General features: G+C 35.2%; 2 long non-coding RNA genes across 3 annotated transcripts in view; one reads left to right on the top strand and one right to left on the bottom strand.

The window, feature by feature from the left end:
- The window catches only part of LOC140608068 (uncharacterized), a 247623-nt gene that overhangs the window by 180878 nt on the left and 42324 nt on the right, over nt 1–24421 (bottom strand). For both annotated transcript variants that reach the window (XR_012010030.1, XR_012010029.1), the window contains exon 2: nt 13092–13133. This is a non-coding gene — a long non-coding RNA (uncharacterized lncRNA). The remainder of the gene's footprint in view (nt 1–13091; nt 13134–24421) is intronic.
- LOC140608069 (uncharacterized) lies at nt 10693–24341 on the top strand. The gene is made up of 4 exons (XR_012010031.1): nt 10693–10766; nt 15993–16312; nt 20634–20743; nt 23592–24341. It is a non-coding gene; the product is annotated as an uncharacterized lncRNA (long non-coding RNA).

The following is a 24421-nucleotide window of genomic DNA, read 5'->3' as shown; positions in this document are numbered from 1 at the left end:
CTCATGGCGACACTTCCTGAGCAAAGGGCAGTGCCCATATAATCAGGAAATACATGGCACAACGCAAAATTTCATAAATAATAGCAGGAAAAATAGTGCTGACTATATACTGTGTTTCAAAAAAAAAAAAAAAAAAAACCTGAACCTGGTTAAGTATGTTCTAAAGCTCTTGGTCTCACTTCATTGTTTATATAGTTCCATTCTACTTTGCTCTTGTAACCCTTGAGTGTTTCCTCTGTGAACAATGACTGTTCTCGGTTTTAAATATTCATGCAAGGAGCTGGACTGAGTAATATGAAATAGCCAAGTGACAGTAAGAAGAGGCACATAGGATAGATGATGCTCAGAGTTCAAAGCTTTCTGTTTTCATGTGTTTCACTGTGCATCCATTCATGAGGAGCTGTGGTTCAACACTACAGATAAAATATCATTAGAACAAATATTTTCCTCATTGAGTTCCAGGACTTTTTTCACTGATTAAATAAGCATGGTAAGTCTTATTTTTAGCTATACATTTTTCTAGATCTGAGGACAGGGTCTATCTTACTAACCATTAACTCAGTATTATCAAATTCCATTACAATAAAAGCAAGAAATATATGGCTCTGCACATTCGCTTGTTTGTTTGTTTGTTTTTTTCCTAGACACATTTGTTCATTATTTTTTCCTTTCCTTTCTTGTTGGAATTTGATGGTATATTTTGCCCACTATTCTGTGACTATATTTCTTCTTGCCACTTTTCCTTGTTTAGGCATAATTTTATATTATTCTACAGACTGCATCATTTATTATTTTTTTTAAGATTGTATTTATTTATTTGACAGCGAGAGAGCAAGAGAACACAAGCAGGAGGAGTGGCAGAGAGAGGGGGAGAAGTAGGCTCTCACTGAGCCAAAAGCTGGACCCTGGGATGGACCTGAGCCAAAAGCAGATGCCCAACCCACTGAGCCACCCAGGCACCCCAGACTGCATCATTTAATTCACAAATTATTTTTTGCAAAAAAAAAAAAAAAAAAAAAAGTTTAAAATGCCACAAAAAAGAAAACCAAAACAACTAGCATTGTGCTTCAATGGAAAGCCTGGTGTTGTGTCTCATTCTATTCACAGTAGTTAACAGGTGTGAATTGCTTCTTCACTAGCATAAATTTCCTGCTGTGCAGCCCTTTGTTCACTTCATGCTGCTTTCCTGCTCTATTATGACTGCAAAAATACCTGATTCTACCTTAATGTAATTTTAAATGTTTTACTGCTTTGAATAATGTTTATTTGGAAGACCCTTCCTGAAAGTGAATACAGTAAAGCAAGCATCACATATGTGTACAAGTCCAGAAAGACTGCATGTACACACAAAAATATATAAATCATATATAAATATATATACATATATTTGAATGTGTTTGCATGCAACACTGCTTTAGACTATAGAATCATATATATATGATATATATATATATTTATATTTATATATATATAGGGATGTTTTGTCTATAGAATCACACATATATATATTTGTGTGGTGTGTGTGTGTGTGTATGCATTCATTAGTAAGAAAGTTTGGTTCAATACTGCAGATATAATATACTTCTCATTATCTCTCTGTCTTATTTTAGAGTTTCATCTTAGAGATTTATCTAAACTGGAAGGAAATTACTTCTGGAAATTTGTAGATACTTAGTGCCAGTAGCAGAGATATGAATTGATAAATATAACTTACTAATAAGTTTATTATGAAATTCATATCAGGAGTACTACCATTGCTGCATGAATTATTCAGAATATGCTCAGGATCTGGTGATCTTTCTGGGTCACTTTCTGGTTCCCACCTAGACCATGGAATTTAACTGGGGTGCCCTGTTCAGGAAAGGTCTGTGCTTAAAAAGGCTACCTCCCTATCACCATAGTAAACCTACCAGAGGGTGTTACTGTTAAAGAAAAATTTCTGACACATGTTCAAATGTTAAGGAAGACTGAAGTCAGGACTACTGTGATAGGTGTCAAGTCTATCACAACAAGAGAGAAATTGAGCTCAACTTTGAATACAAAAAGGAAAAATAAGGATGTATAGCCAATAAGTCAATGGATAGAAAATTACTGAGAGGAGACAAGGTTAGGGAGATTCTTGCTAAATTGACCTAATGGGATTCTTGCTCAAGGCAGACCAGAGTGACTAGAGATCAACAGGATAATAAGGAGGAGGGTAAGGAATTTTTCAGGTATCTATCAGGAGTGGGAGTATTCTCTCCAAACTGATTTAGTAGGATTCTTGCTAAATCTAGACTCTGCAAGGACAGACACTGGTACCCAAGGATGAAGCCTAGTTGAGAGGAGGGCTCAGGGCGGACTGACTAAAGGAGAGAGAGAGAATCTTTGTCTTAACCTAGTGGTATAATAGAAAAGACATTTTTTTCACCCACGGCAGGGATTATGGGAACGAGAGGCAACAAATGATGATCTATGTTGATCACGGGTGGCAGAGGCCATGTTAGCAGCCGTCCTACCCAGGGTGCGAGTGACAGTGCTAGACACAGCTACAGTGACAGCCCATGTGAAGTTTGGAAAAGAGCTCAGCAGACAGGGTAGCTCCAGAGTGGCCGTGCAACCCAGGCAGAGAAAGGATCAAGAGGAAGCCTGGAGTAGACAATGGGAGTCGGCAGCATAAGTGACTAAGAGGGATGAAATAAAGTGGATGAGCCATAATACACATAGACATTCCAGGTAGAAAAGGAACCTTTCAGGGATGCCTGGGTGGCTCAGCAGTTGAGCATCTGAGCATCACACTCAGGGCATGATTGTGGGGTCTGGTATCGAGTCCCAGGATCCTTGAGGGAAGTCTTCTTCTCCCTCTACCTGTGTCTCTGCCTCTCTGTGTCTCTCATGAATAAATAAATAAAATCTTAAAAAAAAAAAAAGAAAAGAAACCTTACATGTGAATCTGAGATACTATCTTGAGGGGGCTTATGAGAAAGTGATATTTTATTAAATTGACTTCATTTGTACCCATGGGCTGGTGAGGCCTGGAGACTCTCAGCAACTGAAATAATAATTCAAAATAAATACAAGTCATAAATGCATGCATAATAAAAAATGTGAATAAAATAAAAAAAAATAAGCTCATTTCTTATGTACCTTGTCAACTTGTCCTATCAGAATGTGGACTGTGAATGATAAAGTAATGAAGACGTCGGAGACAACAGCAAATACAAGTGAGGTAATTAAATATTACACAGAACACAAAGACAAGTAATTGGAATGCAAGGTGTTTTCTCTTCAAATAAGCTGTATGGCATTTCTACCTGCAGTTCCAGGGTCCAACTGATCAGCAGAGCATATTACAGTGCATACAACTTTGCATTCATTCACTCTTCCCTTGATGAGGTTTTCTTTGTGTAACCAGAAGAGTGCACAGTCCCATCCAGCCGCTGGAAATCCCTGAGTCAATATCTAGGTGACCTTTGGAGGATGAATGGCTGAGAACAGATTTCAAATATTGGCACAAGGAATCCCACTCTTAGAAGTAAGTCAAGTTGTTGCTAAACCAGAGCATGAAAGAATGGTAGACGTGACACAATCGTGGCCCCAGAGAATAAGAAATAAGAGTCAGGCTGGTGGTGGGACCTCTTGCGAGAGCCCTCCTCTGCTCCGGGTCCCACCGCTGTGGCCACTGCTGCTGCCCTAACTCAGCATTGCAAGTCATCGCTCAGACCCTCTTTGCTCAGCTTGTTCTGACATGCTTCCAACAATCAGTGTGCAAGTTCTTATTGAGTGCTTTTCCAGTGGCTGGGATCAACTTAGTCTCAGAGGAATGCAAAGGAAGTAAAAGGCTCCGTTCCTGCATCTGGGAACATTCGGTCAAGTTATGGGCAGGCGATTAATATGCATAATTAATAAGCAAACTACGAAAGATGTTTAACAGAAAAGCACTAATGCACTGAACGTAGAACTTGTCAGTTCATGTCATAGATTACACAGGTTATACAATTACTTGCAAATTTGGTTCTGCTATCCCTGTGTGATTGGGGCAATTCTTATTGTACCTTGATTCTCAGTGACCTGAGCAGTTAAACAAGGGGATTTGATTTTTTTGTTCCTCGAGCTTCCTTCCTCTCAAGGTTTATAGTTTATGAAATCCTTTCCAGTGCCTCACAAGAAAATTAGCCGTTTTATTTAATTATATTGAATTTTAAGTTTTGCTCAGGTTATGAACCACGTGTAAAGATTAATATTTGAAAAAAATACAACTTTAAAACAAATTGGAGATCTTAGATTCTCTTAATTTCACAACTCGATTAGCATTTTATAAGCCAAGAGGAATTTCTTCAGTAAGAAAATTTAACTTTGATCAAGTATTTTCAAATCATAATCATACATAGGTATGATTTTTTCCCATTCTATATGTTTATATACAGATATATATGCCATATATACATATACTTAGGTCTATGTACATGTATACATCTATATGCTATATGTACATGTGTACATTTGTTTATGTAATGCCATTAGTAGTTAAGAAAACACACTAAAAAATTTTTGTGATTTTTACATCAAATTCATTGACATTATTTCTTAAGTTATTAATTCTTATTTGCATTTCTTTCCATCTTTATTCAGGGCATTAGATAAGACCACATTGTTGAATATTAACATAGCGTAACTGTGAAGCTGCCAATATAGCATTTTTAAGCAAGTTAAACAATATCCTTGAACAAATATTTGAACAAGTTTGTCATCTGCTCACACTTAACTAAATAATTTATGAGATTTGGTAGGGTCTGCATGCAGATGGGAATGCCATGGACATATTTTAAAACATGATATTGTTATGTTCATGAAGTCTGGAAAGCTTGAATTCAGTAAGTGGGGTATGTCATTTCATGGAAGAGAAAAGCCGTGTTGGCAGCATGGAGAACTTGCAGACACTAGTCAATGCAACTTGGTAATTGGATTTTGCTATTCTTAAGATTCTCTTTGGAATGAAGCATTTTCTCTACTCATGATTTGAAATCCTGTTTTATATTTTGCATTCCTTAAAATCATGTTGTATAAACATACTCAGAAGTTACAAATCAATAGTACATAATCATTTACTCTAAATTTTCACTAAACTTAACTCTCAAATAATTCATATTTACAGTCTCAACCAAAATTTTAACCGTTTAATTGCAGTAAATGGAACATATCTGTTTCTTTTTTTATCTAATTCATAAATATCTTGATAAATTTGGTGGTTGCATGTGCAGATAAATAAATGGTTCTCATTATCCAGGCTGTGGATTGAGCTTAAGTCAAAAAATTAGAGCTTCTTAAATGACTCTGAAGGACTCAATAAAAAGTACACACATAAAAAAAACTGACCTCATTACACATATAATGTGTTCAATTATTCTAACACTTATGTTTTTCTCTAACAAATTGAACTGATGCACCCAAACAGAATTTTAAGGTTATAACTTTAGTTATTAGTTGCTTGCTACAAGAGCTTGGATGTTGTCATCAAATTGCTTAGTCTTCAATTCCTGTTGTCACTACTTATTTGATCTACAACCTTGAATAATTTATTTAATTTTTCTTGGCCTCAATGATCTCATCTGTGGTATGGGAATATTAATAGCATCAAACTGATAAGCCTTGCATAAGGGTGAAATCGTTTAGTATATTTAAAATACTTAGTGCTTGATATATATGAAATAATAATTATTTTTATTATTAGTAACAATAACTATGGATATTATTGTTCACAATTCAGGATCAAAGGGGATCACAGATGCTGAAAGTAGAAAATTTATTCTCCTATTAATACTCAGAGCTTCTAATGATAAGAAAACAAAAATGTGGGAAATACTCTCTTTAACACTTGTTTGCAATGGAATAGCTAAGGATTGACACCTGCTTTCAAGAATTATTATAAGGTTTCACTAATAAAAACAATGTAATATTGGTATAAGGACAGATACAAATTGGCTGAGAAAACAGGAATTGATATTCACAAAAGAAAATATACAAATGGCCAACATGCTCATGAAGACAATCAACATCATTAGTCATCCAGAATTGCCAGTAAAAATAACAAGATACTACTCCACACCCGTTAGAATGGCTACAATAAATAAAGAAAAAATGACATTTTTTTCCTGACAATATTAACAAACCCAAATATTGGTAAGGATGTGGAGCAATTGGTGGTATTATAAAATGAAACCATCACTTTTGAAAACAATTCAGCCATTTCTTATGTTTTAAAATAAATATCAACATATGCTTACAGTATAGCTCTGCAATTTCATTCCTAAGTAATTGTACAAAAACAGAAAAATGCAGGTCTATACCAGGAGTTAAAAACTGGAAACAAAATAATGTTCATCAACAAGTTTATTGATAAACCTATTTTATGATATTAGTTCAAGGAAATAATATCACCAAGACCAAAGAGTGGCTGATGAATCCCTGAAACATGCTGAGTGAAGAAAAGCCAGATCACAAGATAAATATGTGATTTTACAGACTGAAGTTCTACAACAGGCAAAACAAATCTATGGTTATGACAGAAATCATTATCAGTGGTTGCCTGGATCATGGGTAAGAGAGGGTGTGTGGATTGCCTATAAGGGACTATGAGATAATTTTTTTTGTTTTGTTTTGTTTTTTTTTTTGTTTTTTTTTAAATTTTTATTTATTTATGATAGTCACAGAGAGAGAGAGAGAGAGAGGCAGAGACACAGGCAGAGGGAGAAGCAGGCTCCATGCACCGGGAGCCCGACGTGGGACTCGATCCCGGGTCTCCAGGATCGCGCCCTGGGCCAAAGGCAGGTGCCAAACCGCTGCACCACCCAGGGATCCCTATGAGATAATTTTTTAAAAGATTTTATTTATTCATGAGAGACACAGAGAGAATAGAGGCGGACATAGGTCAAGGGAGAAGCAGGCTCCACACAGGGAGCCTGATGTGGGATTTGATCCCTAGACCCCAGGATCATAACCTGAGCCAAAGGCAGACGCTCAACCACTAAGCCACCCAGGTGGCCCTATGAGGGAATTTTCTATAGAAATATCTCATATTGTGGTTAGGGTAGCAATAATTTTTACATTTTTATAAATAGACACCAAACTGTACAATTAAATGTTTACAGTTTAGTAGATATAAATTTAATCACAATAAAATTAATTCCTAAAAAGTCAACGTTTCCTTTGTATTCTAGGGTTGATATTGGATTAAAAAAAATTAACAATTCACATTAATTTCCCAACCTAGCAAAAATAAGAATCAGGGCAGTTTCTTTGACAGTTCTTCTGGAAACATTGCTGCCATAACCCCATTCTGGGTCTGAGACAGGGTGTACATTTGGTAGATTAACGGGATAGTCATGTAGAAAGTAGAGACTGAATCAGCCATGAGAGGTATGGAAAATAAATTGACAGTCCTTGTTAAATATTTTTTCACTACCAATAAAAATGCTGATATAATAAATGGAAAATATTAAGTGAAAAGAAGAAAGTTATAATAGTCTTGAATTTGAATCATAAATAGTCAATACCAATTAAAATGGGTTTTTAGATGTTGTAATATGCATCCATACTTTAGATGGAAAAATACTCAAAGTAAATCTCCCAAAATGACCCTTTTTTTATGTTATAAACAAATATAGTAGTTGATCTAATTATATAAACAAAGAAATAATTCTTCTCTTAATGTTAAGGATCCAAAATTCAAGTACTCCATAACAAAGGTAAGCATGTCCAGTTTGAAGTAGGTGACATTCTAGAGAAGGCAAAACTACAGAGATAGTGAAAAGATCAATAGTTGTCAGGAATTGAGGTAAGGAGGGAGGAATGAATAAGCAGAGCACAGAGGATTTTAGGGCAGTGAAAATACCCTGCGTGATAATTTAATGGTAGTTAGATATCATTATACATCTGCCCCAAATCATAAAGTATATGGCATCAACAGTGAACCCTAATGTGAACAATGGACTCTGGGTGATTACGATGTGTCCATGTAGGTCCATCAGCTGGAGCAAGTGTCATACTCCGGTAGGGGATGCTGACGGTGGGAAGGCTATGCATGTGTGGAGTCAGGGTATGTAGGAAATCTCTGAATCTTCACAATTTTACTGTGAACCTAAAACTGCACTAAAAAATAATATTTAAAATAAAAAATAAATTATGAGCATTTAGAAAATATAATACATTATAATGACATTATTTTTCATCAGTGATACTTAAGGTATTGTATATTAGTGAACTACAAATACAATGGAAAAGGACATATTTTAGTGTCTCTCCATGTATTTTCTATAAGATCCTTCAGAAGCTAGTGATCTAAACAGCCCTTACACCACATGCTGGTTCAGCTGGGAATGTTAATCATATTTCTATTCCTCTGGAGTGGAGAACACAAAGGCCACAAAATTTCCGCTATAAAGATGATTTATTAAATGTTGAATATTCTCCTTTTCTTTACTGTGCATTTGTTTGAGAAAACAACCATTGCAGGGGAAGAGAAACCATGTGACAACTAGTAATTTGCAAACAAACACACAAACAAACAAAAGGATTTGCTTCACTGATCCATGGCATTAGCAGAGTCTTAGGGGCTCATAACGAGCATATCGGCGGACAGCACAGACCTTCATCTCCAGGCTATGCACACACAGCCCACACTCTCATTCTCTCACACATAATACTCTCACAAACCATATGAATGCATCACAGAAGCAATGTCCATGCAACACACATATGCGCAACACCCCCACCCACACAAACATGCATACAGTGCACCAGCATCATCCACACATTTATGGCTAGTAGCAGGTATTTAAGAGTTATTACCTTAAGAAATGAATTAATTAAAGAGAAAAATGAAGACGCAAAGAAAGCTAAAGAGAGTGATAGATACTGCAACTTTGGCCCTGCCCCTCACAAAGTTACGGCCTTTCTAGATTGAAACACATTGTGAGACTGAATAACTGGCAAATTCCTTTTCTAAAGAAAATAAGTACACATATAATCATGTCCCTTATTGTATCCCAAGGCTCATCATAATATGGGGGACACAATAAATTCAAGAAATATTTGTTACATGAATAAATTAATGAGTAAGTATACTGATTGGATGAAATAATGAAAAATTATGGATCATTTTGTGGACTGAGAAAAAGTGTTGCATGCATGTATATACTCTCGGTGGTAATCTGCACATGGAGTGTCGTGCCAAATCTTCCTCTTTAATAGCTGGTTTTCACCCAATTAATTAAAAATGTTTTGATTATTTTTATTCTTTTATAATATCTCACAAAAATGCTACTTATTTCCTCTGCCTGTACCCTAGTTAAAAGCCTCTTATTTCATACCTTGAAAAGATTGTTTAGAAGATTTCCCGCCTCTAGGTTCTCTCAATTCTAAACACATCAACCTGCATAGAAATGTCAGGCTAGTCTTTTTAAGGCAAGGATTTGGGCAATTTACTTCTGTGCTCAAACATCAATTTCCCAACCCCTGTATCAACAGAATAATTTTCAGACTCCTTATTGTCATATTCAGATTTCCTCCAGATGTGGTTGCACACTTTATTTTCAACTCATCTGCTTCTATATGTCTCTCGATTCCCCTAATCAAGTCAACTTAGTGTCCCGGTAACACATTGCCCTTTCCCATATTGATATTCCTGCTCACACAGATCCATTTTTTAAAATGGCATCCTGTATGCTCCATCCTTGCCCCAAATCTCATCAGGCCTCAGCCCTGATGTTTATGCTATAAAGACTTCTCTGAGGGCACCAGGAAATATTCTTTCATATGGGTAACATAACACTAATTATTATTAATTACTAATCATCCTGTATGATTCCCATATACCCAAAATATAGTATTCCTATATTCCTAAAATACAACAACATATTACTTCTTTAAGATAATAAGTATTAATGATAAAAGTCTAATAACTTTGGAAACCCTGGAAAAAATATACTGAAAACATTTCTTATCAAAAATGTTTCAAGCAGCCTTAGATAAAATGGAGCATTGATCAGGAAACGAATATTGGACAAAAGCCTCCCCAAATACATTGTGGGAAAACACTTGTCTATAACAATTTTACAACATATATTTATGGCCTGACTTGTCCTTTTGTGTTTCCCATATAGGCATTTAAGTGTCGTAGCTGAACATATTCCCTTATTTACATCGATTTCTTAGAATTTTTAATTTACCACTGCTGTGTTAACCCTATTCCTGGCACCATATTACTGTTTTACTTTTGTTCCCCTCTGTGTCATATTTGCTCCATATTTCCAATATATATATTTTTTCATCTAGGTACCTTTCTTAAACTACTCTAAGCATCTGTGTTAATTTCCGATTGCTGCTGTAACTAATTAGCACGCACTTGGTGGCTTGAAACAACACAAATGTATTATCTTACCATTCTAGAGGTCAGAAGTCTGAAATGGGTCTCACTGGGCTAATGACAAGATGTCAGCTGTGGAACATTCCTTTCTGAAGGCTCTGGCAGCTTCAAAAGGCTGCCCCCATCCTCATTCCCTGGCAAGTAGTTCCCTTCTGTTTTCAGAGCCAGCGACAGCCAGCAATAGCCCTTCTCACTCTGCCTCTGGCTCTCTTGCCTCCCTCAGTCACTTTCTAAGGACCCCTGTGATTGTTTACGTTAGACCTTTTTGGATAATCCAATTCTAGAATCTCCCCATTTCAAGGCCAGCTGATTACCAACCTTAATTCCACGAGGAGCCTAAGTGCCCTTTTCTTTGTAACACAAGGTATTTATAGATTCTGGGGATAAGAAAGTGGACATCTCAGGGTGAGGGGAGGTACAAGGTGGACCACTCATCTGCTTACATCAGATACCTTAAACTATTTTGGACTAAAGTGTGACACAAAAATGTTTAAAACAAGAGAAGTAATGACAATGTCTTTGGGGCACATAATTTATCTTCTTCATAGATAAGTAAATAGGCAGTATATCTTAACCTCATCTTATCTCTCAGTGCTTGAAATAGATTTTTAATCTACAGTTGATAGTAAAAACTTGTTAAATAAATGCAAACCTACATTATTTTATCTCCATAATTCCATAGGCACATATTCACAAACTACATTATATATTATCAATTCCAGCTATTTTAAATGCTTCAACAATATGCCATATGATATTCTTCTATGTTTGATACTGTGTTTTTTTTTTTCCTTTCCTGTTAAATACACTTTTCAGATCTACCTGAGGTAAACACAGTGTCAATCTCTTCTAATGATCATGATTTAAAGATTAATACATATACAAAAACTATAACCCTAGAATATCTGGGAAAACAAGAGAGCCTAGATAGTTGACAAGGAAAGGAGATTTTCAAGGATCTTAGTGTGACTTGGAAGGATGTGTAAAATATATTAAAAAAAAAAAAACAAGAGAGCTAAGATAGTTGTTCAAGGAGAGAAGATTCTCAAGGATCTTAGTGTGACTTGGAAGGAGGTGTAAAATATAAACTTGACATTAGCTTGTGGAATTTAATGAAAGTAATAAATTTATCTAGTATTTGGAAGTTATATCAATGACTTACAAATTTTGTTTTAATTAAAATAGCAGGTTTAGCATACCTTAGATCTTTTCTGTTGCTTTCCAACTCTCAGTACCAATTTGAGTAAAGCACAATAAACTTATCTCATGACTCAGGATGTATATGTTGCCATTATTTGGAAAATGAATAATATAAACAATTTTAAAAAGTGAATGAAGCCCTGTATTCTCTGTTTTTGTAACTAACAGTAAAACTGTATAACAGGAATTCAGGGGGAGAGAATGTGAAATAATCATGTTAGAGCAACTGTTCTTGAAGATGGCTGCCATTAGAATTTCTGGGGATACTTGGAAATCTCAATGCCCAGGTCACACCTCAGACCAGTGAAATCAGAATCTGATTCTGATGCATGCCCACAGTTGAGAACTATTGTTTTAGAAACAATGATCTTACCTCCAGGGTTGATGTACAGTAGTTTTCCAGCAGCAAACAACCATATATGAAATTTGTAGACAGATCATCTACTAATTTATTCCCTACATTCACCTGAGCAGAATTTCTAGAAGTTTAAAATCCTAAACTTGTAACCATCCTCATGGGTAACAGAGATCAACTTCTTCAATACTTATCACTTACTGTTTGAATCTCCTCTTTACTCTAGAATCATGCCTTAGGATTCACTCTCAAAAATTAACAATTGATTTCATCTGATCTTACAATTTAGCAAGCTAGTCAGAAGTTCTTAATTTATCCATGAATGTAAAGTTAGACTAAATACATAGCTTTCAAAATCCAAGGAAGAGAAGCTTTTAACCACAGATATTGACATTTATAATACCTAACATTTGTTGAGAACTCACTCTACATATTAAACTGATTTTATGAGATAGGAACTTTTTTTTTCATTTTATTTATTTTAGTCAATGAACAAACTTTAGTAAAGAGTAAATAAGACTTGGCATAGGCCACTAGGCTTCTAGCTCTAAACCAAGGGATTATGAACCAAGTCAAAGTGAATACAAGCCTTGTATTCTTACCTACTACACTATAGGAAAACAGAAAATGACAACGTAAGAGAGTTTTTTTGAGCAGTAATGGAGATCCTCCAGGGGAGCAGTTTGTCTAGATGCTGTTCTCTTTTTGCTAAAGACTAAAAAGGCAGCCTTTCACCAGACCAGCAGAGAAATACAGTATTCCCCAAGCATTAAGAGGCAGCTGCAGGAAGCATTTTGTAAACATATGGTATTTGTATAATTAATGTTTAAGTAGAGAATTAACTTGCAGTTACAGAATTACAGTTAGAAAACCTGAACTCTCTAGAGCTGAATTCATAATACCTCTTTTTCTCTCCAAACCTATCTATTCCTTTTTTCTCCAGCCCAGTGCATGACAACTAGAAAACCCGTTATTCAATGCATCTCTTGGAAAAAATTCTCTACAAGCCCTTTGTTTTAATCCAGGGTCCTCTCATTCCATACTTCAGATATCTCTCCCTGCTTCCATTGCCACCTTTCAGGTCTAGAGCCATGTTTGCTGCCACTGGCAGCACAGAAGTAGTGGCCTACTTACCTTCTCCATCTATCCCATCCCCCGATATCCTGACAGATGACCCTGTCCAAAATAGAAATGTAAGCATGTATTTTTTTTTCACCAAAATACTTCAATAAATTTCAAGTTAAAATACTACAAGGTAGACTTCAAGATAAAATCCAATATCCTTGACTATAGTTCTAGATGTTTTCATAATCGAGCTCTGGCCTCCTGCTTAGTCTCATTTCTCATTTTAACTCTAGTGCTTAAGTGAAATACTTGTGCTTCTCTGCCTCTGAGCATTTGTCAGGGTATATTAGAACTTTTTATTCTACTGGATATATCATCTTTTTCTTTTTTGAAAATTCTTCCAAATATTACTTCTTTTAGGAATTTCTTATTCCAATCTCCAGCTTACAACAAATTCTAAAAGTCGACTGCCTTAAATGACAACAATCAGAGAATGAGTAGTTAGGATTAGCTAACAAAGAACTGAATGGTGACAGTGCTTTTTTCATAAGTCTAAGGAGGCTATAAAATCTCAGGAAATGTTCTATTCTAAATTTTATCAAGCATCCTTTCTCCATATTTGTTACTTTTTCTCCTTAAATTTCTATGAATAAAGTAGATATAAAAAAGTAATTACCCCCTCCCTTGAATACTGCTTTGTTCAAACTCACCATGTCACTTTAAGACAATTTTTAGAATATGGTAATGCGATTATCCCTTTCTTGTAGTAGTGGGATTGATAAACCAGATATTGTCCCAGATACTGACTTATCTTTTATAATTTTATCAATTAAATTTTACAAATGAGAAGAGCAAGATAAGACAAACATTTGGAAAGATGATGTAGAGATGCTATTAGTTATAATCACAGCTTGATAAATGATTCAGAAGTGATTATATTTCTAATTAATTTATATGAGCATATATATATATATATCCATGATACTGTATAAACTAGAAGCCTGATCATGCAGTTATGGTGTTTACCATTATTATTCAACCAAATTTATAATAAAATTAATTTATACTCTTTACTGCATCATTTTACCCCATTGTAATGTCCCATACTAGTAAACAGTTTGCAAATAAATAATAATTTATAATATAAAATTAGGTTTTTTGCTTTCTCTTCTCATTTTCTTATATCTCCAAGATGAAGAATATATGTCACTGTTGGAAAAGTGTTTTAACCATTCCTGAGTACAGTAAAGGACAAGAATCTTGAATTAGTAAACAGCTTTTTCCTGGCCAGAATGTAGTATATCCTAATAAGGGCATTTCCTACCACCATGCCATGAACCTGACTCTACTGGCCCACTCATTTCTTTTTCCTATGTTTAGCTATTACAAAAGCAGGAGATTTTTTGTTCTTTTTCATTACTGCTTTGATCAGAAATTTCTTTGAGGAGAGGTAGATTATTTTTATTGAAATAACATAAAACTTAAAATATCTGCAATTATTATGTTCTTATCATGGAAGAAGGCCTCTGTATAGGGTGACAGAATTCAGCAGAGCTTACAGGAAAGCTGGAAATGGGCTTCTATTATGCCTTCACAGGAGTTATGCCTTGCTTCCAAGGAGTGTCAACAGTTTGCCTAAATCTCCAGATAAAAGAGTATGCTAAACCTAGACTTGTGTTGATATTGATATCCATAACAATTGGAAGATAGGATGTTATAGAAAGAATTGGAAGGGTATGCCCACAATTATTTGAATAGCACTACTATGGTTCCTACTGATCCTTCTGTTTTGGAGCATGACTAATGCCAATGACTGGGATAGAATGAAGAATAGCTAGTTCCTAGGCAAAAATCCCAACAAAGGACCTGAAACCTATTCTGAAAGCAAATGAGTATTTTAGTTACTTAGGTTCAGCCAACATGAGGGAATGTAGAATAGTCGGCTCTGTTGTTGGTCCATAAACATCAGAGAACTGAGCTATATTCACATGGCTACTTTTAGCTATATATGCTATACAGAGTCTAAGAGCCTATAAAAAAGCAGGTTTAGGTCAGCATGGAGAAGGAGAAAAAGAAAGGAAAAGGGAAAGAAACAGAACAGAGAAAAATGGAAAATTAGATGGGGGGAAAGAAAGCAGAAATGGCAAGGGAAACAGTCCTATTAAAAGATTTTCAACATATGAAAAGGATAGAAGGGTGGATAAATGTGATATATACCATTTCAAAGACAAACCTCATGTTCTTTATTATTTTTTTATAAAAAAAAGTAGATTTTGTTTTCATTCATACAAAGAAAAAAAGAAAGCATGGACAAAGACAACTCTTGTTCCGACCAGGCTTTCATGACACTAATGGCTTTGGAAAAGCTGTAGAATAGAGGGAGTAATGGCATCTTGGGAGAAGCAAAGAGGATTGGCAGGACAATAACAGTGAAAAGCAAAAAAAAAAAACAAAAAAAAAACAAAAGGTAGTGCTAAAGATGACCCAAAAGCTTCATTCATTCATCCTATTGTACAGAGTAAGGAGGAAGACATGGCCACATGGTCACTTCCTTCAAGGAGTCATTGTCAGAGAAAGACATGAAAGAAATAATTTCAAGAGTGATCAGTTGCATCTTACGAGTCTACAATGGCATACTGCATACATAGAGGCACAAAACTACTCAGGGGATCAAGGAAGTACATGATTTTTTTCTGGTTCTGAACCAAAGGCTGAATTTTCAATTTGAAAGTGTTCTAAAAACAGGGATGCATGGTTGAAAACAAAAGTCTAAAAACATACTATTTGACAATAAAGATTGAGTGGGAGAAGCAGAGCTGGAGGCAAAGAGTAGGGAATTTTCTCTTAGAGTTCACCAGAGAATGAACAGCCTGATACCTCCTTCAAAACATATGAACCATATTCTTATAGTCTTGAAATAATTGAAATTCATAAAAATACATAAATTACAATTATGGCATAATCAAACAGGTTTAACTTCAGAAATGAGGTGAATCGCTGGGCAACTGCAATCAGCTGGCAATTTTGAGACCAGCCGTTTCTCATAAAGGTGGAACTCTAATTTGGATAACAGAACAGAGGCAAAATGAAGACACTGTGCCTCTCTTTGAGTAATTGCTTTGGTTTCTAATGGAAAAGAACCGCATCCTGTTATCCTGAAGTAGCATTACAATATGTGGCGGCCTCTAACTAAATCAGAGAAGAATAGTTAGAGAATATACAACTCTTTGATATATTGACTTCTGGAACACTATTGTACCTGAAGAAGCCAATAAATAATATTTTGAAAGGTAAGGATACATATAATTAACTTAACTGAAAAGATAAAATAACTAGTTCTCATATTGCTGCACCTAAACTTTCAAGCTTGCTTCAATAAATATGAAGCAGAGTCTAGTTGTTTATGCAGGTGTCAAAGTTTCCTGAAGGATAGGTTTTAGTTATTAATAAATCGTAACACAGGAGCGGGATATAATGTAATATCTAGGCTAAGAAATTGTATAGCCAAAGAAAGAACTCTCACCTGCCTTGAGAAGTAAATAGCTCCAGGGAGCCATATGTGGCCAAAGGAATTCACAACTTTCCTTACTCAGCACATAATTTCAGCATTTAACCTTGTATTGCTTGATCTATTCTGGTTGTGTGTGTCTTTTATTTATATCATACTGTGAGCTTAGCATGAGTAAGAACGATATCTTCTCCACTTTGCTGTCTATAACTCATAGTACTTAGTGTCTAGCAGGTGCTCAAGCAGTATTATTGATACTTATACCATACTTATGTGTATTTGATCTTGCATGCTTCCAGTAAATCATAACATTCTGCTTTTATTTTATGTTTTCTTTGCCTCTCAGAATTTTTTCCAATTACGTGCAAGATTACTAGGTGATTTCTCTATCGCATGAACTCTAAGGTTGACACCACCTGCATGTTTAAATAATTTATATGCAAATGCTTGTGTGTAAAGCACTAGCCATCATGATTTTGTTGGTGAAAAGTGAATGAGACTATGACCTCAAGAAATCTAAAATCCAAAACGACAGCTATATATAGTGACCTGATGACTATCAAAAACTGGTAGATTGTGAAAGATATACATGTGACATGCAAGGAAATGATTCCAGGCAATAGCATATCAAGACACACAAATGCATTAAAGAATCAAACCTATTTTGTGAACAGATTCAGCTGTTTTCAGCTGAATTTACAAGCTGGATTCAGCTTGTAAATTCAAGTCTGGGAGGGCAGATGGTTCTCATGTTTTCTTAAAAGATCATGGCTAGCTCATCCTTTGCTTCCTTCAGGTCAAAACAGAAATTTCTCTTTCATTTGAGACTTCCCTGACCACCTATCTAAAATTTCAAAGTTCCTCACGTTTTATATTTCCCTTTACGTTTTATATTTCCCTTCTTGCTTTAATTTTTTAATCCTTATTACAAGTAATATATTATATTCTACTTATCCTTATTACAAGTAATATATTATATTCTACTTATCATGTTCTCTGTCTTCCCATTAATTCCTTTATGCTTTGTTGAGCACACTGCAAAGGCTTTGAATAAATATTTATGGAATGAATGAATGGAGGGAGATGAGTATCAAAATGAACAGCTGAGTCACCTAACAGTCTCTTCCCTCTGATGGATGAATTGATAGGCAATCTAAACAAGTCTTTGTTCTTTGAAAATTGTATCTGAAATCTCTTGAATATGGCACCAGTGTTGTGCGGTCATCCAGTTCATGTCAAGATGTTTCAATCTAGTTAGGGATCCTTTCCTGTTCTTATAAAACAAATGTTTCAATCATCCTTAATTCCCAAGTACACCTTTTCTCATTCTCTACAGCTTTGCCACACACAGCCTAATTCTCATATCCAGTCCTAGTTCTTAGAATTCCCAGTCCTAGTTCTTAGAATTCCAAATGAATCAGAGCCATGAAATCCCCTTGTACCCACTTTTCTGGGTAGCCTCTTAAGGAAGAAGGAGTGAAGAACTATGCATTTTTAAATAACTCATCTTTTATGAGCCCTATTACATTTCTACTCTTTATTTTTACATTTCTTTTTTTTTAAGATTTTATTTATTTATTCATGAGAGACACAGAGAGAGAGAAGGGGGCAGAGACACAGGCAGAGGGAGAAGCAGGCTCCATGCAGGGAGCCAGACGTGGGACTCGATCCCGGGACCCCAGGATCACACCCTGGGCCGAAGGCAGGTGCTCAACCCTGAGCCACCCTGGCACCCCTATTTTTACATTTCTATGGATCTAGCATGTTTCTATATCCCTTAATAGCATCTAAATTTAAGAGTTTCACATAGACTTTTCTTGAGTAAATAAAACAAAGCAATACATTTGGATGCAAAGAGAAAAAGTGAACTATAGCTAACTTCAGAGAACACCAACTGAATGTTAATCATCATCTCTAACTTTGGTATAACTTTTGATAAATGGTTAGGCCATCCTTTATTAAAACATACTAAAAGCCTTACACCAAAGTTCTTTAAAATTATGAGAGAAAATTAAATTCTTGGTGGTGACACTAAAATGGGTGTTTGTTTGCTTTAGAAAAGGTCAGGATGGGTAATTCTAATTATTAGAAATTCATATTCTATTATAAGAGATCGAAAGTACAGTCAAGTTTAAGCACAGTCAAATTTAAGCATTAATATTATCAGTTGTGTCTTGAAAAAAATGACCGAAGAAGATACCATATTTGTAGAAGATCATAAGGTTTGTTTATGTTATGAGGGCATTTGCTTCTTTTGGTTGGATTGCTAGCTGTCCAAAACTTGTCTCAGTGGGAATTGGATATAAGGGTCTTTTGAGTCTTTTATCTTTTTTTTTCTTTTTTTTTTTCTTCTTTTTTGTTTTTCTATAAAAGCCAGTATCTCTTTAGGGACATAGTTTTTCTCAAACAAACATATATTCAATTAACAATTAATTAATGCACCTTTCAAATATCAGCTATTATGTAGCAGGTAACTTTCACAATTGTGGTGGATTCAGTTTCATGTTACTTCCTTATTTAAAAAGCATTCCATTTTCATTCATTGAATATATCAAATATCCAAATTCCTTCAACTGTCATTCAACATCAATTTAATATATTTTCTTTCTAATCTCCTTGCATTCAGAAAATATTTATCATTTACTCTACCATAGAAATTGTTATAAATCCTACCCATTTTTGAAAACTGAGACTGTATCTGGCTTATGAATAATTTACTAAATACTTCAACCTGTGTTCTACCCATGCAAAAAGACTATAACACTGTCCTATGACTTTTTTTCTACTTGAAGTATTTATCTATGATATTTATGTAACTATCCACTTGTGTTGTATAGCTAGCTTTTTGATCCTCTAAAATTCCTGCCCTATATTAAAAGCATTCCATGCCTCCATTTAGCACTTTTGGTATGTAGGATTTCTGGCACATTGTATGACTACTCTTTAAAACCTTTCTAGCTGAAAAAATAACTGGTCCTGGATTGGGAGGCAGTCTGAACAATGCAGAGAGGAGGACTGAAAATTCTGAGGCCTAATTTTAGATAGCTGGACATAGGCAAATATGAAAATCATGGTCCACATCAGGAGGTGAATTCTGATGAGGAGGGAACATGGGTGGGGAGAAAAGTTGGAAAATATAAAACCTGCTTCTCCACTTCTGAAATATGTTGTCATGTTAAAGTGGCTTATACTCCTTTTGCTTTCACATTAAAAAGACAGACCCCAGTAAATGGTTTTATCTTTTGTATATTGGATTGTACAATACTTCATATCTCTGAGCAGATCAGGGTGGCCAGAATTTAGGAGTTGCTGCTTCCAAAAATATGTCACTTAGATTTGTTTATATTCCCATAATTCTTGGCAAAGAGCTGTCACTTAAAATTCTGTGTAAATTTACCTAATTAATATAGTTAATTAAAAAGTGAGACTATATTGACAGAGTCAGTGTGTTAAAGACTTTAATGTCATGTCTATTAATATATTTCATAAATATTTATTGAGCACCTACTATGTGTCAGACACTACTCAAGGCATTGGGGACATAAAAGAGAAAAAAAAAAGATTAAATCCTTGTGCTTGACAGGCTGGTATGCTAATGCAAGACAGACAGAAAGTAAAACACATAGACTGTAAAAAAAATTCACTTAATTATAAATAGTATGTCAATAATTAAAATAGGACACAGTTATGTCAAGTAACAGGGTGGCTTTTTTAGATTAGGTAGCCAGAGAAGGTTTTGCTAAAAAGGTGACATTTCTGCCAAGATCTAAATAACAAAGCCATGTTGGCAAAGATTAGTTGGAAAGGGATCTGGGCAGTAGGGCCAGCTAGAACAAATGCCCTCAGGCAAGAGCAAATTTGGCATATGTGAAAAGCAGAAAGAAAATCAGCCTAGTTGGAGAGGAAAGAGCAGAATGAGATGAAATGCAGACGAAGGTGAAACTGATTCGTGTATGACTCTCTAAGTCATGAGGGGAAATGGGATTTCCACTTTTGCAACTAGAAGGGTAGAAAGTGACATGACACGATTGGATGGCTATTGTTTATAGAATGCATAAAGTCATTTATTCAACAAGTATTTCTTGAAATCTTTTATGTACCAGACACTGTTCTAGGCGCAAGAGCTATGTCAGAGAAGGAAATGTGCCATGATACCTGCCCTCTTTGAACTTCCTTCATAAAGGAAGGAAGACGGACAGTAAACAATACGCAGGTAAATGAATTATGCAGTATGTCAAGAGATAACAAGTGCTAGGGAGAAAGGAAAAAGCATGGCAGGGAGGTGCGGATGAGAATACTATGTGGCGAGGAAGGGGATGAGTTCGAATCTTAGATATTCAGGGCAGGCAAGATGGAAAATATATTTGAATAAAGACTTGAAAGGAAAGGAAAGGATTTGAGGCTACCCTCTTTTTTACCCCATCATTTTTATAGTTGAGAAAAATGTCAACTGAGGTGTTAGTGTTTTTCCTATTTTCACCTCTTACTATCATGTTTGTCTCATGCGTGTGGCTTGAAGCGTACTCTTTAATCTCTATGGTTATTATTCCTACGCTATATCCCCACATTATTTTGTTAACAGTAAAAAAAGAAAATTCTGCACTGTAATTGGATTTTAGACGATGCTCTAGACAATCATTTTTTATGTTTGCTTTGCCATCAGCTCTTGATATTGTTCTTCAACTCACAGTTATTCAAATAGACATAATTATCAAAATAGTGAGAAACAAAATCGTGACAGTTTATGTGATAACTTATCTAGACCATGGAACCTAGATATTTGGTCAAACACTATTTTTGGCTCTTTCTCTGAAGGTATTTAAACAAACATTAGGATAGTGGCTAAAATAGGCTCAAGAGGATACTGAGACAGAGAGAAATAGTAGGTTCAGAGGTTTCCTAAGAAGGTAGGGGGAGACTTGAGGTAACACAGAAACAGGACCAGTAGAAAACAGAATAAAAACGAATGGCATACACTTGAAACTAATCCAACACTGTATGTTAACTATATTGGAATTAAAATTAAAAACTTAATTTAAAAAAATGGCAGTGAGCCAAATAATTTTGCCTTCCTGCTAGATTAAACAACAAACCAAACTGGATGAGGGTACTATAATGAGATAGATTTTTCACATGTTATATTGGTAAGTTCAATTTCATAAAAAGCCATTATCACCAATTTTAGTTAATCAGTATTTAAAAGTAAAACAGTGTTGCTAAAAATCCTGTTTTTATCTTAGAAAGGCTGTGTTACAATTAAGCTAACAGTGTAGTTGCCCAAAAGGAGAAGCTTAATAAGCTGTAATCATGACTCACTTCTAACTAGAAATCCCAAGCAGAAAGTGGTCTGGAAAAAGAAAGACAATGGACATGTTAGTTTGAACCTCAGAATTGCTGAGGAAAACTTAAGAGTAGGACAAACACTTTCAGTTTCTCAGGGTGATTGGTCAGGTCCAGGTATGTTTCTCATCTAGAAGATCAAAGTTTGAAAAACTCTTAGATGGAATAGAGCATTAACAACTGGCATCAACCTCACAGAGTCTGACCCTGTAGGGACACTGTACCTATTAACTGAAGTGCCCTAAAATCCTGGATTCAAAAAAAAATATGGTGTCATATCTACAAAACTCTAAACTATCCTAGGAACGCCTCTACTCTAGTTTGTAAACAATAATCTTCCAGACACTATTTCTGCCCAGATGGGACATAAATATTCTTTGTCAGACTAAGGGAACTAAATTTTAAAACTAAACATATGGACATGGTTTCATGAACCCAAGACTTTCTGGAGAAAATGTGCATCCATTTGCATGCCTGCGACAAGTTCCAAATTCACATCTTTCCCTAATTCTTGGTGTCTTGCAAAATGTGAAAATGTGTATGTCTTAAATGTTGTTTTAATTTTAATGTATTTTTAATGAATACAATGAACTAACAAACATAATTTATTATGCATTTAGGCTGTGACTGCTAAAATATTTATCTGGGTAGTCCAGAACTGGATAGATTCATATCTTAACTGGTTGGTAATTGTAGGAAAGTTTTCCAACCCTCCCGACCCCCAGAAAAGGCTGTCTCCTTCCCCCAGTCATTATTCTTTCTTTTTTTTCTTTTTTCTCTTCTTTCATGTTTCTTGTTGCTACTTTTTGTTTGCCTAGAATTGTTTTCTTATTATTGTATGTCACTTTCAATTGAGAATAACTCCTTGAAGACTCTGCTTTTTTATGCTTCGTGTCAGCCACAATGACCTAACATCGCTTTACATCCATATCTACACAACCTAAGTAGAATTGGAATTGACCATCAGATTCTGTGAATTCAGTTCATGGGAGCCTGTCACCAATCCCTACAAGTGATGAGGCTTGTATTTCAGGAGTCCTGCCAGTCACATAAGCTCCAAATGAATCTTCCAGGCAGAGCTATTTCTAAAGCTGGTTTTGAAGAGGCATTGGCTATTTCTTGATGATTATACATGATTATAAGCTCTTATTTTGAGATGGAAGTATGCGTAATGCTCTGTGAATCATTACTACTCATGATAATAAGAATAGCACTACCATCCAGTGATATAATAGCCATAAATGCTTCTGGTTTATTCTTTGCAACTTAAAGTGACTCATTCAATTCTCAGGATAGCTAATAAATACTTGTAAAATATGTGCTAATTTAGTCTAGGAATAAAAAAAAAGTGCTATATAAATGTGCAATAATCAAATAACAATAGCAATACCGTGTTCACAAGTTAATAAATAATGAACTCCTATGAAAGCTGACTTCAATCCTCATTTTAAAATTAGGTTTAGAGTTTTTGTTTTTTGTTTTTTTTGTTTGTTTGTTTTTTCTTTCATGTAAGAAAGGGCAAAACTAAAAAAAAATAGTTTTTATGCTGAAGTGCAATCCATTAAAAATTGAATTTTCACACTTTGAAATTGGGGACTTAACTGCTGTTGAAAATGGCATTAATATGATAATGATATGCTAAATGAGAATTTTTCTTTCCTTGTTTTCTCTAGCCTAAGTGTATATGATTTTCTTTACTTTTTTTCCTCCACCTTGTCTAGGCAGCATCCCTAAAATTTTTAATGATTCAGTGATCCAGTGGTCACTATATTGTTCTAAACACACTGGCAACATGAGTCAAGACCCCATCTGATATACATTCTCTGAGTCTTCGGCAGAGTGAAAGGTAACAAGACATTTTCTAGAAGCCTACTCTCAGGAGAAGAAGAGACGGAGATGTAAAATCACTTGGATACACAGTATACTGGAATTCTTTCCATCAAAGAGGGCCTCATTTATGATCTCCTGGAACACTCTGTAACAGCTCTCCTCTTTCTTCCCAAGATCTTTACACCCCAAAGCTACTCAGGAGTGCTCACTTTCTAGACATGGACTCCTTATCCTGTCTTTGCCACCCGTTACCCGTTCCTTCTTTTGTTCCTTAAATGGACCCAGCTGCTCTTTTAGAAATGAGTAGACCTTCTTTGGGAAGTAAAAGTGCAGAGAAAATTTTTGGACAAATACAGGCTTGTCTTTGGCAGGTGGGATGAAGAAAAAGCCAGGAAATTTTTACATGAATGATATTGCCCTGTCACTCATGAATAACTCAAATATAATGTCCAAGAGTGAGAGCTCTGAGGCCTGCAATGCCTGGATCCAAGGAGCTGCTCGCCCAATCACTGTGTGAATGCCCTTGGACAAATGTCCTAATATTTCTTTGCAAATAGATGTATCTATTTTAATACGTATATATAAACACATAGTTTGTACATAAGTGAATTTTTTAATATTTGAAAAAGTGAATAAATATAAATGCAAGAAATATAATAATGAATATAATGATATCATTATGTGACATATAATGAATAGAATAATGAACCTAATAAGAATA

The sequence above is a fragment of the Canis lupus genome, chromosome 17 (genome assembly GCF_048164855.1).
Source record: "Canis lupus baileyi chromosome 17, mCanLup2.hap1, whole genome shotgun sequence".
Lineage (NCBI taxonomy): Eukaryota > Metazoa > Chordata > Mammalia > Carnivora > Canidae > Canis > Canis lupus.
This window is presented reverse-complemented; position numbering and strand designations above follow the sequence as displayed.